Genomic DNA, 16,861 nt, shown 5'->3' with positions numbered 1-16,861 from the left:
TGCAATAACTTACTCTCTCACAGAGTACCTAACAGTATCTGCGCTATGCCAGATTCTGAGCTGGCTATTGATATCATGTCTGTGTAAGAGCTTTTCAAATTGAAAATTTTAATTACATGATCCCATAAAATTCTACAGTTCTAAAAAGTCAAGAAAAATTTCCAAAGCACTATCTTAAAACCCTGATCATAGTCCATGAATATGTGTCTAACCACACTTTCAAGAGAGAACAGCCTTCAAGAAGAGGCATACATGGCTTCAGTTGTCTTGCTTAAAACACACAGTTCTTACTCTGGACAAAGTTCAACATTCCAATTATTTTCAAGAATATATTTCACTGGTTTACAATTGCTTGATTTCCAGCTTCAAAGGAAGAACAGTTAATCAAAAAGCAATCACTGATCTTGAGGCCCAATATTGCTTTCTTCAGCTGGTAAAGATGATTAAACATAGGTTTTTGTAGATGCCAAGCAAGTTTTCCACTGCTGAAATCTGCCCTAACTTCCTTTTGAAGGATGTTTCCTAAATGCCAGCATGGATCTGCTCACTGCACATACTCAGAATGGAGTTTGGCTACCACTTTTGGGTGTTATGGTATATGTATGAATATAATATGGGTGATTTCTCTCCAAGAGAAAGCATTGTCTAAAAAAGTTTCCTGTAAGGGTTTGCTTATTTGGGCAGACACATACAGACTCAGTGAATTATTTAAACTGAATTAGGATTGAACTATGTCAATAATCCTTTGAGATACTACAGAGAAAATTGAGCATTCTGGTTGTTTCTTTCCTTTCATATAGTTTCTGCTGGCTATTAGTAACTATTAGTGAAACCATCAAAATTTGTACTTTTCTCAGAGCCATTTGTGATGTCTATCTTACTATCAACCCAGAGCTACATTTCAGTCAGAAAGGACAGCATTGCTATCAGGAATCTTCTAGAGCTGTGATTTTTCCCTCCTCCCTTATTAGCTACCATTCTCCCACCTCGAATGTACAACTTGATTTGAGAGTGTCAAACATTCGATCCATGCTTACATCTCTGTAAGTTTCATTAAAAAAGATAGCATTTCTTCTTTAGTATTCTCACAACAGTTTCTATTATGATTTAATCCTAGAAATTTTCTTATACTTATGTGAAAGAAAAGAGTGAGTATTGATGCAACTTAAGGTTGAGGCCAAGTATAATCGCAGATTTAATGAATTTATCAGAAAAGACCAAGTGTTAAAAAAAAAAAAAACTGAGACTCAGAAAATAGAGAAGCCAATGCACACACACACTGGATTTATGCTTTTTTTTAAGTCTAGAACACATTTGCAGATGCCCCAGGGCACACTTTTTCTTAAATCTAGTCTTTCGTTTCTGAACTTAACATCTTCCAACATTTCATCTTCCTTTTCCTAGTGTGTTACTGTATGTCTCAAATAAAGATAGTAATATGACTCTTATATTACTGATTTGCTTATATTTGATTTGAGTGAGGATGTTCCCCTAGGCTCATGCATTTGAACACTTGTTTTTCAGATGGTAGCACTGGTTGGGGAGATTTTGAAGGTGTGGCCTTGTTGGAAGAAGTTCAACACTGCAGGAAGGCTTTGAGAGTTTAAAGCTTGGCCTTATGTCCAATGTTCCTTTTATATTTAGTACTCATAGTTCACGATGTGAACTCTCAGAATCTTGAGTCAGCTGCCATGTCTCCCTGCATCCTACTGTAATGGTGATGGACTCTTAAACCTCAGGACCCATAAGCCTACAGAAACCCTTTCTCTTTTAAGTCACCTTAGCCATATGTTGTCACAGCAACAGAAAAGTAATGAATACATTCATGCATCATCTTTTAAAAAAGTAAATGTACCAAATTAAAATGTAAGCTTGTATACTTTCCCAAGATTTTAACAGTTCCACACAGAACCCATAGTAATGGCTCACTGATGAAATAATTGACATAGTTCATCTACTATTCAAAGGTATGGCTGTTTTGTAGCTCAAGACATATAAAATTCAACTAGAAATTGCTTTTGTATAAGATAATGCTTACCAAATAGTATGTAGCATGAGAGATCTTAGCGTGAGCGTGCACTGTTAATCAGGCTAATGATAGGTGGATTCTTCTGGAAAGAGTCAGTGGAAGAGGACTAAAAGTCACAGACTTCTCTGGGTCTAAAAAATGAGTTGGAACACATTTTTTTTTAATCCAGTGAGTACTAGAGAAGATATAGAAAGGGTTACATTTCCTGACATCAATATTTCATGTCACTCTTTCACAGGTACTGTGCAATTTCCATTATTTTTTATGTGTACAAGTGCTTTACCTGTATGTGTATCCAAAAACCACTGAAGGCCTGGTGCCCACGTATGCAAAAAAGGATCTATAATTCCCTGGAACCTGACTTCTAACTTGCCAGGTGGTTGCTGAGAATGAACCCTGGGTCCTCTGGAAGAGCAGCTAGCATGCTTAACCACTGAGCTGTGTCCCAGCTCTCATTGTACACTTTTCTTATTTTCATTTGTTCTTCAGGAATCACGGGCATGCTGTCACATAGAGATGAATGAAGAAGTGTGGGCATGACATGGCTGAGGGGTGGGGGGGGGATGCTGTGGGTTTCTTCCTCCTCATCTGCTTCTCTTCCACCTGCATCCTCTGTAACATGATGAAGTTATTATTACATCACATAGGATAACCTCTATAGTTACCAATTTCTAAGAGATGACATCACTAATTCAGAGCTCAGTCTTTGCAATAAAAATCTCCCTAATGGCTTAGGGATCATGTTAAATTATCTGTGACTATTCAGGTTCAACTGGCTTACATTCCAAAAATATACTTCTAAAGAAATTTCTCTCATTCTCCCCATTGTTGAACAGATCTCAACTATTTCATGCTCCAGTAGACCCACATTCCTATTTTAAGTACATATCTGTGTAGCAGATTAAGAGAAAAAGCATAGAAGCTAAGTTCAAACTTGCCACAGGAGATTATTCTTAATTTGATCAAGTGTTCCCTATGTTTTCTCATCAATGCATAAATGAAAACTAGATCCTAGCCAAACTGCATTTCTATGCTCTGCAGTGTTGTTTGTATACAAATCACAAACCCGGTTCTTCTACTGTTCCTTTGATCCATCAACAGCTTCTTTCTCTACATCACCAGGTGAGCTAGGTTCCAGCTGTAGAGGTGCCCAGCTGTTCATCTGGGAGTCATTTGAACATCAGTGTTAAAAGGTGGAGTTGTTGCACCTCACCTGCTAGACTCCTTTCTATCTTTGTAATTGTATTTCCTGATGAGAGCGAAGCTGTAGTATAGACAGATGTTCTTAAAATTAAAGAGGAGGAAAACAAAGGTTAAAGATCAGAGAAGGTGTGCAAACTGACAGGAGTAGGAGTTTAAAATGAAGCTGTATGTTTGAGATTTTATACACATTCTTGAGTAATTAAACTAATATGAACTTTTGATTCTAGAAAGTTCTGTTTTTTTCTTTCTGCAACAGAATGGATGGAGGGGGCATAGAGCAATGTGCCCAGTATCCTTAGTAGGTTTTCTCATTGCAGCTTGTTCCATGTCAAGGCATCTCAGGAAGGAATGGCCATTGAGCTCTTTCAAAGAGTAATGGCAGAGACCTCTCCCACTGTACAGAGTTCTTTCTTTAAATGTTCTGACTCTGGCCCAGATAGGATAATGAGCTTTCTGTCGATCATATTATGGTCACTAAGCTGTCAATAAAATAAAATATAGTAATATAAAATAAAGTAAGAGGTGAAATAGAACAAAAGTCCCCTTTGTAATTGTCGTTTCACAAGGTCCAAGTCACAAATATTAATCTTCTTCACCTATGCACGTTGGTTCCATCCATCAGTTTTATCATGAATTCGGCTTAACACTGAGGATACATCTTGTCTTTCACCACACATGATGGCTTCCAGATGTTCTGATTAAATAATGGGGCTCTCCTGTAGACATAATGGACCATAGCAGCAAAGTCACTCAGCAAAATGAGCAAACCAGGCTCTGCAAATGATCTTAATTATTTCAACTCTGAGGGAACAGAAGAGCCATGAGTAATACAACAAACAGCCCTTTGAAAGAGCAAACAAAAGCCCTAGCAATTTACATTTAACTTAAACTCACTCCGTGCAAAGTATAACATGTTTGGAATAATTCAGGAAGAAATCTCGCACTATGCTATTTTCATAATTGGTATTCTATGTCAAGTCTTGAACAGTAAGTAGCATATAAATTATAATGTTAATAGTGGTCTGCTTTTCAATTTTAAATGACTTTATAGTAAAAAAAAAATCATTGCTGAAAATGGGAATTTGCTTTTACATTATTCAAGATGTGTCTTGTGTTTCCAGCATTTGAAAAGTAGTTACAAATGTCTTGACTTAGGCAAGTCAGATTTACATATCATACCTACATATCTACCTACCTACACACATGGGGGAGGGGAGAGACAGTCAGTCAGACAGACAGACAGACACACACACACACACACACATACACACACAGAGGTTGGGAGGGGCAGAGAGAGATCCTTGTGTCTTTATCTGTACTTTCCATGATTATGAGTACAGAAAGACTGTGTTCTGCTCAGTACAATATTACATAAATGCAGTATTTAGAAATGGGTAAAAAGCTGACTTTATACTAGCAATTTTCTTTGTGCTTCTCTCCTAAGCAGTAAGTTAATCTGTCTAAATCATTGACACTCATCCACAAAGCACAGGTGGCAGTCTCTTTTCCTACACCAAAGAGAGTGTGATAAAAATAAATTATGCTGCCATCAAAAACATGTCAAAATAATATTTTCCCATCTGCTTAGCTCACCTCTGTGATAAGTGAACAAACAGGTTTTCTAGGCTCACACTTGATGAACAGACGCCACAAGCAATTAATTAACATTAACATGACAGGAGTCAATTGGATTTCTCTCTCCCAGACACTAATCAAAGCCAAAAGTCGAATAGAGACCCTGGCTAACACTCAAACTTGTAGGGCATCAGATGTGGCTTCCCTCAAGCTCCTTTCTCTCCAAATATTTGCAATGAAGTTGGCTTGCTGAATAGCATCAAGAAGAGAGCTCCTGGTCCCGGGGTCCACGCGGTCAAACTGTGACCAGCAGATCCATCAGAGCCAACCTGCCACACTGTCTCCAGACTCACGTGAAACAAACAGAAATATAAGTTCAAGTCTACTTTTACATTGAATCAACTGGTTAAACAGAGGCTCTTAGAATCTTTCAACTGCCTATTATGATATGACTCCTGAACCTTAGGAAGAAGGAGTGAAATACAGAAGTCCCATTTAGGGCAAAACACCCATAGTCTCTTATTCTTTGTGCTTTAATCAGTTGTGAGTCTTTGCATTCATTACAATTTCTCAAAAAATAAGCTTCTCTGATCAAGGTTGAAAGCTATACTAAATAGGTGCTTATAAACTTAAGCTTATAGGATATACCTTAATACTATATATATAATACTATATCCATTTAACAGAAAAAAATAACAAGTTCTTCCCCAGGGCTCTGATCACCCTGGATATGGATTCTTGGTTCAGGTAATAGTACCACATATGAATTTTGTCTTGAGGAACAGGCTTCAGTCAATCACAAAATGATAGATTATAACTAAAACATTTCTGGCAATATTGCACCAATGAGGCAGTCTGGCCAGGTTGGTCATCATTCTAGGTCACAGAATTCATAGCTGAGTAAGACTGTTTATGATATTTCTCCCCTATTGAACTACAAAAGCCAGCTGGTAGGATGAAGCTTCCAGGTCAGTGCCGGCTTGAAATCTCCATCTCCAGTGATTCAAGCAAATGCTGCCTTCAGCAGTACGGTCTTAGTATCAAGTTTGAGGGTATACGTTAACATGTAGTGTTGTGTGTGTGTATGTATGTATGTATGTATGTATGTTTATCTATATATGTATTCATTTATGTTTTACAGAACCAAAGTAACAGTGAGGTTTTGTACATTGTAAAGGTAAAGGGGATCAAACAAGGCATAGGAGACACTGGGCGAGAATGGCAATTTTGACCATAAGGTTTTTTTTTTTTGTTTGTTTTGCTCTCAACTCCAACAGGCAAACCTAGGTGAAGAGGGGAGGGAACAAGGCTGAGCTGTGGCCTGACTATGTACAAATAGCCACATAACTAAGGTATGATGGGTCAGACTGAATTTAAGTTTGGGTTTTTTCTCAATTAAGCTGTGTGTTGAGAGTGTTCTTCAAGTTTAGCTGTGACTGGGACAACCCAGGGATGAAGGGCATTGACAAAGTCCTAGGCATTTTTGCTTCCTTCTATCCATTTACTTTCTTTTCCCCTCTCCCACTACTACTTCTACCCACATACACATTTCCCCTTTCCTTGTTTCCTAAACCTTTCCTGAACAACTAGTAAAGATGTATGAAGGAAACTACGACAACTACACCTGTTCTATTGTGGTAGTTCATCCTGTTGAATTGAGGATAGGAGGTATAACCATATTAAAAGGTAATTCAATCAAGAAAACTAACTTCAAACAGACTTTCATGTACTTTTATTAATGTATGTTAAAAAGGATCTGTCTTTATGTCTGCCAATTTAGCATCTATCTGTCAGTCTGTCTGTCTGTCTATCTATATTCTCTCTCTGGGTTCTACTCTGTCTCTCTCCTGTCTTTATCTCTCTGCCTATCATCTATGTATCCATACCATCTATTTAACACATCATATTAGAGTCTAGAGTAGTTCTCCAAAACATGGCTATAATAAAACATGTAGTACTGCAATATTTGTCTGGACCCTTGTCATTACTATCTCAAGAGATAGAGTACTATCCTACCCCTTTGAACTTGTGATTGGCTGCTTACAAAAGATGTGATTCTCAATGCTAAGCTACAGAAGCGTTGCAGCTAGGACTCTGAGATGGCAATGCTGAAGAGGCCATTTGTTGCTCTGATACTTCATCGGATGCTGCAATCCCAACCAGCTGTCCTGTCCACCTGTAGGTGTAGATAGCTTTCCTGAAATCCCAGCCAGCTGGTATCTTAGATGACTGCAGTTTCTGGTAACACTGACTACATACAGAAGTAAGACTCGGAGATGCCTGGTCCTTATACATGGCCTGGTTTATAGGATCATGAGCATGCTCTGTATCCCTGGGGTGGGGGATGGTTTGTTACTCAGCAACAGTAATTAGTACAGTCTCAGGATGTAGGGGATGACACCTAATACAAGTTCATTGGAACAACATATACACAATTTAGGGCATGAGGCTAGTAAAAACCTGAACATAATTGCCTATCAAAGAAGAGAAAATCTGGGCCTTGTATATTTTTACAAAGCAACTTCTTCAACACTATTCCTAGGTACCTAGGAATGACAGCTGTATGTTCTATTCAGAGTCAGGACTTTTTCATGGGGGAAATGTATTTCTCATCTCCAAAATTATCTGTATCCAGCTTGGCTGTAATCTTTTAACCTCAATTCCAGGCTTTATTGTATCTAAAATGGTCATATTGATCACTGGAAACAAAACAAACAAGGAAAATGGTGGAAGTGTGAGAGTTAATGACAAATATAAATGGAATTTTAAAATGTCTCTACTTCACTTTTTAGGAACTAACAAAAGGCACTTTGACCATGTTATATTACCTAGAATATCTTGATAATGTCTATAATATAATATCATATATTATATAATAGGTTTTAGTAAGTGACTTTGTAAATACACAGTTTATTTTTAATATTTAAAATAATGTTTAAATATTTTCTTGGCATATTACTTTATGTACACTTTACACAATTCTTTAATGTATTTCTTCTCACAACTGATTTTTGTTTACTTTTTAACCAGTTCCCATGGTATATGGCCATGAACCCAGAAAAATAATGGGGCCTATTATTTTATTAGCATAAGCTGTGAAATATTCCACAGCTCAGCTTTCATGTACTGCTCTGCCCACAAGGGGATGTTCTTGCTGATGCCAATCTGGAAGGTTCCTATCTAGGGAGGATCAGGCCCACCCTATTTGGGTGTTGACTTGAAAGTCTCTAGAGTCTGTAGGAAAAAGTGGTCCTAGTAACTTTATAAGCCAGGAGGACAAGATGAAAACAGCTAACATCTGTCAGTAATTTCATGGCCAAAGGCATGACCTTGGGGAACGAACTAAGTTCAGTGCTATCTATATAAAATTGAAGAGGAAAAATGAACATAAGATAAGTCTAAGCCTCGGTTATAATGAGAAAGTTGCTACAAGTAAAATAGCACTAGCTATGTTTTTAATTGTGAGGTCACTTTAGCATTCCTCAGTAGCTAATTCCTACAGTAAAGATACTATGAGTTGTTCTGATTTAGAATAATCAGTTAGGTAAGCATTTCATTTAGTCAATGACGATTTGATGGGGATTTCCTTAGCCAGAAGAGTAAAAGTTCAAGTCAAATTCTCAGTTATCTTATACTTTCTAAGTGTTTTTGTTTTGTTTTGTTTTTATATTTAAGGACTGGGGGTGGAGAGATTAAAAAAACTTGTTCTTTCTTATAGAAGAATTAGGTCCATTTCTAGCACCAGTATGATAACTTACTGTGTAAAATTCCAGCATCCTCTTCTGGCCTCTGATGTGGCCAGGCATACTTGTGGTACACAGACATGCATGAAGATAACACACTCATATACACAAAATAAAAATAGATAAGTTATCTCACAGTACTGGAAGGAAGAATGAAACTTCTTCAGGACAAAAGCATTCAATAATCCTACCCAGCTATGATCAGTATGAGGCAACAGCTATTAGAAAGGCAAGATATCCTGAACTCAATACTGGCATTTATAGAGTGGGTAACCAACAACCTTCTAACTATAGAACTTAAGGCCAACTCAATGAGAGGGAATTTAATGTTTGTTGCTATAAAACTAGCCCACTACTTATGATCCATGATACAGTGGACCCTAGTAAAGAACCTGCCATTGTCTTTTATTAAGCCTATATAAAACCTAACTACATTCTGAAGTCTGTTACCTATGAATTTGCTTTCACTTATTGTCAAAGAAGCTTCCTTTTGCAGAAGATGAGGATTAGTTTAAAAAGTAACCACTGGTCAAAATGCAGGGAGCAACTTCCTGTGTAGTTCACAGTCCCAAATCTACAGCATAACCCCTAGCCTTAAGGCTCAGGGAACATCACAGAAGATGAGGTTAAAAAAAAGATTGAAAGAACCAGTGGACCAGAATGTGATGTCTGCTTCTAAGATAGTGCCTTCTACATACATGGCAGGAAACTGCCCAGAAAAATCTCAATGTCGTGGTTGCCCAAGCAAGTCCTGAAAAATGACAACACTGATTTACATATAAAATTGGGTGGGGATATCTTCACTAGGCTTAACTCCTAGAAGAATAGCTACAGACAATAGTTCCTGAGAGGAGAATCAATTCACTCCAGATAGGAGCCTTTTGATAGGTTAGCTAGTCCCAAGATGTCAGCCCGAATATATATATAAATCTCAAAGAGTGACATACAATATATATTTCATATTAATATATTTACTATTACTATATACTTAATATATATGGAAAAGAATGAGAGGCCATGATTTTAAGAAGTGAGAGGGACATGGTAGAAATTGAAGACAGGAACAAGAAGAGAAACCAATGTAAATATTATACCCTCAAAAATTATTTTAAAAGTTGAAAAGAAAAAAAAAGCAGTATACATCTCTAAGGGTATTGCCACATGTATGGTTCTGAATAATAAGGAATTTTTTAATTTATCTAGAATAATTATAAATATAGAATATTATTTTTTTTCTAAGTTTAAAATCTTAAGTACCAGCCAGAGAGATATCTGGCTTACCTGTGAAAGGCTAGGCTCACAACCAAAGAGATAGATAGCATCTTATGTGCACTGATTCAAATTTGTAGGTTTAAGGCAGGTATATTTTTATAAACAGAAATATTAGTTTCAAAACAGTGGTTTATTAAGTCAAGATGAGTATATCCAAGACTGGTTGCACTATTACATGCCTCTGAGGTGGGAGTAGAAGAAACATGAGTTCAAGAACAGGCTGCATTACTAAGTATATTGTATTGTAAGGTAGCCTAGGCTGCATGCAAGAACCCATCTCATTCATAGATAGATAGATAGATAGATAGATAGATAGATAGATAGATAGATAGCAGAGACAACAAATATATAGAATTTCCAATTTAATACCATGTTGACATGGTAGGGGAGGTTTTATATGTTTACTGAAACTTTTGCCATAACCTTTGAGTTTGGATCAAAAGATGAACATCTTTGAAAAAAAAAAACCTGATGTTGGAGTGGCACATTTTCAGAAAAATGTGGCTGTAATGATTGGTGTTGTTTTCTACACTTGAATTCACCTTGCAATCAGAGATAGGTACTAAATGGAACAGCAGTATTTGATATGTTGTAGGAAAGATTGTGTGAGCTTTCAGCTTTTTTTTTTTTTTTTTTGTTAAATGAAGGTCCTAAAGTGTTATACTTTTTCATTTCTAAGAGTTAAAAGGAATGTATTTTAATAGCAACAGCAATACTATCAATGTATATGCACACACAAACACATGTTAACATTTGGAAGATGTGAGGTCTCCCGTGCCAGTAAAGACCCAGGTGAATAGTTAGGGTAGGGAACTCTTCCTGCAGGCAAGATTGTATTTACAAAGATGGTTCAGGTTGGAGTCAAAATTTTTGAATTGCTGGTCAGCTAATGATACCATCCTAGCATGATATTTACCTGACTTGAGTTAAAATCCAGGTCCAGTATATATAGAGAAAGAAAAAAAAAAGCATAGAAGTAATATAATCTGTTCTCAAACTAATACTATTTAGCAAAAGAGTGAGGATCTTTTAGTTTGGAGTTTGAGTATAAAATAGAACCTATCAATTCCCTTTGCACAGTGGAACTGAAGACATTTCTAAACTTGTGTTGGATTATGCAAGCAAGCGCTTTTCAAGTTTAACATATTCCAGAGTACTCGAATACTTTCTTAATAAAGTTTCTTATTCAACAGGGAGGAGTGGCTATTCCAGATTTGCATTTCTCTCAGCTGACATTGGTGCTGATGATCACTTTAAGAATAGCAAGAAGACCAGTCATTCTGGCTACACATTTTAGTTATGTGCCAAGTACTGCTGGAGCAAATGCACAATAATATGGCACCAAAAATGCCTGTTGTCAAGAAAACAAATGATGACAAATTCTGATAAGGATGAGAGCAACAGTGCTAGCATATAAACTGGTACAGGTACTGTAGAATCAATATGGACTTTAAAAAAAAGCTGAAATAGAACTGCTTTATAAGCAAGGTATTACAGTCCTGGGCATATACCTAAGGGACTCTTGTATATACCACAGATATACTTGTTCATCACTTATGTTTCTTGCTTTTCTAATCACAATATGAAAGAAACTGAATCAGCTTATATGTCTATCAGCAGAGGATGGACCATGAAAATATGGTACACATAATAGAATTTCATTCAGCTATAGAGAAAAATAAAATTTGCAAGAATGTGGATGCAAATTATTATATTAAAGGGGTTAACCCAGAATAAGAATGAAATATAGAACATGTTCGATCTCATATGTGGATTCTAGTTTTTGGTTTTTATATGTGTGTGAGTGCAGTATGTGTGTGTGTACCAAACTGTTGTGTTTATTCATCCAAAGTTCAAAAACATTGGTGTCCTCAACTTTATCTTGCAGTTCTATGTCAGAAATAGTTGGAAATGCCAGTATTAGAGTTCTGGCCAGAAATTATAATTGAACTGTTCTTGCAGTACAGTCTGATCAGAGGCTTTCCTCAGATCTCCAGCTGATCCCCGAATCCTGGAGAACAGCCTGAGCATGCTAACTTTCAAAAGCTCTCCAGGTGGTCCTCATGTTTGGGGATATAGCTTGGGCAAATGGTCGTTGTTCAGCTGCCTGACTAACCCTGATATTCTGAGGCATAGCCTGGGTATTAAAATGTTCTGGAAAAATCCCTCCAAGAGATTCCACAGTGCAGCAGGGGTGAACAGAGCTGTTCTCTCGAGCTCTTTACATTCAGTGCATCTGGGGCTTGTGGCTCTGAAGTTGTCTGAAAGTGGTGGGTCCAGCTGAGCCCATCACAGATGTGTGTAAATCAGCAACTTCAAAGGCTGGGAACACGGAGCCTGACTGCAGGGTAAACCTGAAATGCCTCATATGTTATTCTTTCAAGAGTTGTCAAAGCACTTGGATCACTTCTAATTAAAAAACACACAAGGTTTGCTTAAATTCTAACATCTTAAACTGCCTATATGAGTCTTGTATTTCCACTTGTGCTCGGATGTCCTGTTTCACTGATGACGTGACAAGTAAATAGTTGTTTTTTAAAATAATAATGAAGCAAAGAGGCAAGGAGGCAGCAGCATTTGCTTACTCTAACCTTTCTGACTTGCTAGGAAAAAAAATCGCCCTCACACCTGGCTCTTCCCTGGGATCTCGTACCTTTTCCTATTCGTCAGAGGCAAACAGCAACAAGATCATACTCTAGGAACAGTTGTCCATCAGAGTTTTTAGGCAAAGGATTTTGGCAGGAACTAGAAAAATAAACAGTCAGACCGTCTACTCTCTTCCTGGTTTCTTCTTCAAGAACTGAAATATTCTCTGAGCGGCCCTTAAATGAGTCACTGCTATTTTAGATAGGAGTATTTGGAAGTCTTTGACTTGTCCAGCATTATCAATCACACTGGGGATGAACATTCATGGTTTTTATGCAGGGAATCCTAGTTTTTCTACTCGCCATGAAGCTTTGTGTCACATTAAACCAAGTTTATAATAATCAGTTGGTTTAGACAGATGGAGTTTTATGGACTCATCCAACTGAGACTTCCTGAGTTCTAATAGACATGTTCTTCATAACTAAGGCACATCAACACCGAGATGCAAGTTCTTGGAGACAATGCCTTGTCAATGTGTCCCCAGGAAAGATAGTAGGAATAGGGTGCCTTTATATGAATAAGGGACAAATGATCCAGAAACTTTTAACTTCAGATCATCTTATAAGGGTGCAAATCCATTCACAGAGGCAGAAAATTCATGGTTGAGTTGCATTCATACGAGCAGACACCTCAGCATCTTTGAACTGGAGATTAAGTTTGCGCATGGATTTTGAGTCAGGTACCATCTTTCAAACCATAGCGACAGGTACAATCTGATCTAGAAGTGATAGCAGTGTAGATTTCACGGTTGTTTGGAATAGACAGAAGTCCTGTTTCTATTTTTCAGATAATATTGAGGACACTACACAAGAGAAATTCCTTCCATCTGAGGAGGACCACCTGAAGATTTTGAGAAAGATTTGATTGGTTTTTTTTTTTTCAATCAATAAGAAGGAGAACAGGTTTTGATTGAAGATGTGCTGTAAAATTATCTTAATTGCTGCACCTCACACACTCATTTCCCAAACCATTTGTCATAAGGCATCTGATCACGTTCATATATAGAAGAGATGGAGGGAAGGCTAGCCTTAGGGCATTCTAGTTATTTTCCTTCCTGGTGACAGGAGATAATTTGTCCATAGCTCGGAATAGATGACAACTGATAAAATCAGGATTTCAAAGAATTTTGATGGAAAGTGTTATTTATAATATTTACACTCAACGAAATGCATTGTGGGTTTGCTATATAAAGAAGATTATATTATGTACTACCCAGCAAATTTATTAAACTACGAATCATTATTTTGTCATAAAAAGCGAAGTACTATTAAGGTCTTGTATAACTAGCTTATTCTTTTTTACATGTATGCCTGTACAGGAAAAAAAAAACCCTGATACAAGGTATTCAGGAGCGCCACCCAGTGAACCTACCGTGATTCCCACTTGCCTTTCTGCAGACCACTTGCTTCCAGCCTGGAATAATGCTTCTGGCCGCAGGCCTGCGGAGGTCCACAGCTCGAGATAAGCATATGTAAGGGTGTCTTCACTCAGCTCACCCTGAGAGTAAACGGAGTTAAGTAGATTATGATACAAGGAGACTCAGTTCAGATCAGACAGGTAGCTTGACAACACTTCCATCAGCTACACTGTATGGGAGCTTTTAGTTTTGTTTTACTCCTTTTTTTTTCCTTCAGATACTCAACAACCCTCAGATCCTGAGTTTAAAAGCTGGATCCAGGCTGAGTCACTTTCAGGACCTGGAAGTCTCTCTGTGGCAGGTGTCTGCAGGTACCCTCCGCACTCACATCTCTCCTCTTTCCCCCATCACAGTTACACCACCTGACAACTGTAAAACTTAAGGAGATTCTTTCAGGGTGGTATAGCTTCAGGCTTAGGAATTCCTTCCTGGGGCCCTTTGAGCTTGGAAACAGTTTAAAGGTAAGAAAGTTTAAAGAAGGAACTAGTTTCCACGAATAAACACATTTCAAAGGAACTGGAATGAAGAACTATGTTTATATGAGTTTTATATGACGTTTGCTTACTTAATGTAGTAACTCCCTGAACGTATTGCCTGGAATGATATAATTTATTTACATAATTTCTTGATCGGAAAATCATGAGCAAACCTTAAGAAAACTTATTTTAAAAAGAGGAAAACCTGTTCATGTTAGGCTTTTGAAACTAAACCTATGTGCAGGTAAGCATATGTATTTAAATCCATAGAGGATACAGATTTTAGACCTATGTAAACAGAGATATTTAGATATAGAGATATTTAAATAGGAGGGCAAAAATAAGTTTATATCATAAGGAATTTTTTATTTGGTTTTCGTTTAAGCCAGATGAGTTCCTGAGGGATTCTATAGAACACAGTGAATAGTAGGTCATTAAAGTTTATATGTCTGAAAGCATCTTTGTGTGTGTGTGTGTGTTTGTCTGTTTGTTTTATGATATTAACCTGTGACAATAACTTTAAGGTACCCCCTTGCAAAATCATAGAAAAGTTACTGAAGAGTCTTTGCCTGTCTCTGCTACTGGACAGAAGAGGTTAAGTTCTCAGTGTAGGGTGGTAAAGAGAGATAGAGAGATGCACATACTCTCTGGAAGAGTGAAGTGATTTGTTTCCATTCAGGGGGAAAAAAAGTGATTTTCATGACATCAGGAGTATATGATCATCTGCTTTGTCTCTGCTCTACAGGTATTTTTCTTTCTAAATTTTAGGCTTCAAAAATATTTATAGTAGAGAAATGGTAAAAGACACAACAGGGGAAATGAGTAAAAAGTTGGGGAGTTTCCCCAAACACAAAAGGAATGGAAAAAGTGTTTAAAACATTAAAGCCATCTTGCCTCAAAACTAAAGGTTTTTGTTGCTGAGAAAAAGTACTCTCAATAATTCTGCCGATGTAACTCACATTTTTAAATGAAAAAAAAATCCAGCAAAACAACAACACCCCAAATGCTCTGGGTTAAATATCCTGCCTCCTAGGTTAAGCCTAACCCTTTTAGAATATCGCTTTTTTTTATTGTTTGCTTCAAATTCCATAAGCATTAATTGAATTCCTAAGCAACAAGAAGCCTAAGGATAATTGTAGTTTGCCAATAATTCTCTTGTTGGCAAGAATAGAAGATACTGAGAAACAGGGACATTGGGAAGTATGTCAGCCAGTTGTTCAAAGGGAAAACTAGGAGACATTCAAAACCAGACTACCATAGGAAAATGACTTGAAATGAAACCATTGGCCCTGATGAAAAAGTTGATTTGAGAAAGGTAATATTGACTATTGTATATACTTGGACTTGGTTTGCTCAACATACATTCTAAATTTGACAATTTGTAAGGTATTTGAAGGCTCTGTCTACTAAATAGGGAGAAAAGACGCTTTGGAGGGAAACCCACACCTGTCTGCAAGGTCACTGTATTGAGTTATAGAGGTTTTGTTCTCTAATTAATTTCGGAGGTGATCATAGTGCCAAAGCACACAGACATTGTCTAAGATTATCAAAGGTTACTTCCTGGGAGTCTCTTCCCAAATGTAGATCACTGACTGCTAGCTTTCTGCCTGCTGCAACAATGCTTCAGAGAGCACATATTTCATATTAGAGTAGTTCCTTTGCTTCTGTCTACAGTGAGGATCTCAGAAGGAAACATTTCTCAACATTCCTAGTTCTGACACTGAGGTAAGTATAACGCAGGAACCAGAATTAAAGCAAAGGAACATGCAAGACAGTTGTAGGAGGCTTCTTTCTTCTAGGGGTCTATTCTTTCTAGAAATTGAATCATCAGATGGTAGTTCTATTCTTGTCTCTGATGCTTATCAGGTGGCTTCGAAGATCTAGTCAAATCGAGAAGAGAAGCACACACCTCCAGCATTCCTCCCAAAGGCATGGCACAATAGATTCAGATTTCTACCAAAGCTAAATCTACAGCTAAAGTGGTCCAGTAAGAACAACACACAGATTCCTGCTGGGCCAAGAATATGAAGAATGGGTTTTCCAAATGATAACTCAGAAATATCTGTAAAGGGATCTCCTCAGCTACTGATAGGTTAGAGGATTGCAGAAAAGACTTGGCTGTTTTTGTTGGTTTGGTTGGTTTGGTTGCTTTTTTTGTTGTAGTTGTTTGTTTGTTTCTTTCTTTTGCTGTTATTTCCTTCACTCTTGTCAATACTAAGTGTCTATCAAACCTTAAATGATCCTGTAAGGAGATGTCTGCTTTTAAATCATATTTGTTATGTAACCTGTGTTTTTATAGATTAGAGTGAAAAAGCTGCCGAGCTGTGAGCATTCAATGAATTATTTGTGATAGATGTTTTATCAACAGAAATGGATTTTTAAATTACATGAAAATAAGATTACATCTTTCTGCTCTGAACTTGTTCATTTATATGCAATAAACACAGTAGGCCAATTTCTAAATTTATCTTTTTTATTTTCTGGTGCAATGATACAAATA

This window comes from Mus caroli, unplaced genomic scaffold (genome assembly GCF_978045245.1).
Source record: "Mus caroli unplaced genomic scaffold, Mus_caroli_1 scaffold_2, whole genome shotgun sequence".
Classification (NCBI taxonomy): Eukaryota; Metazoa; Chordata; class Mammalia; order Rodentia; family Muridae; genus Mus; species Mus caroli.
The sequence above is the reverse complement of the archived record's forward strand: the minus strand, read 5'-3'. Positions refer to the sequence as shown.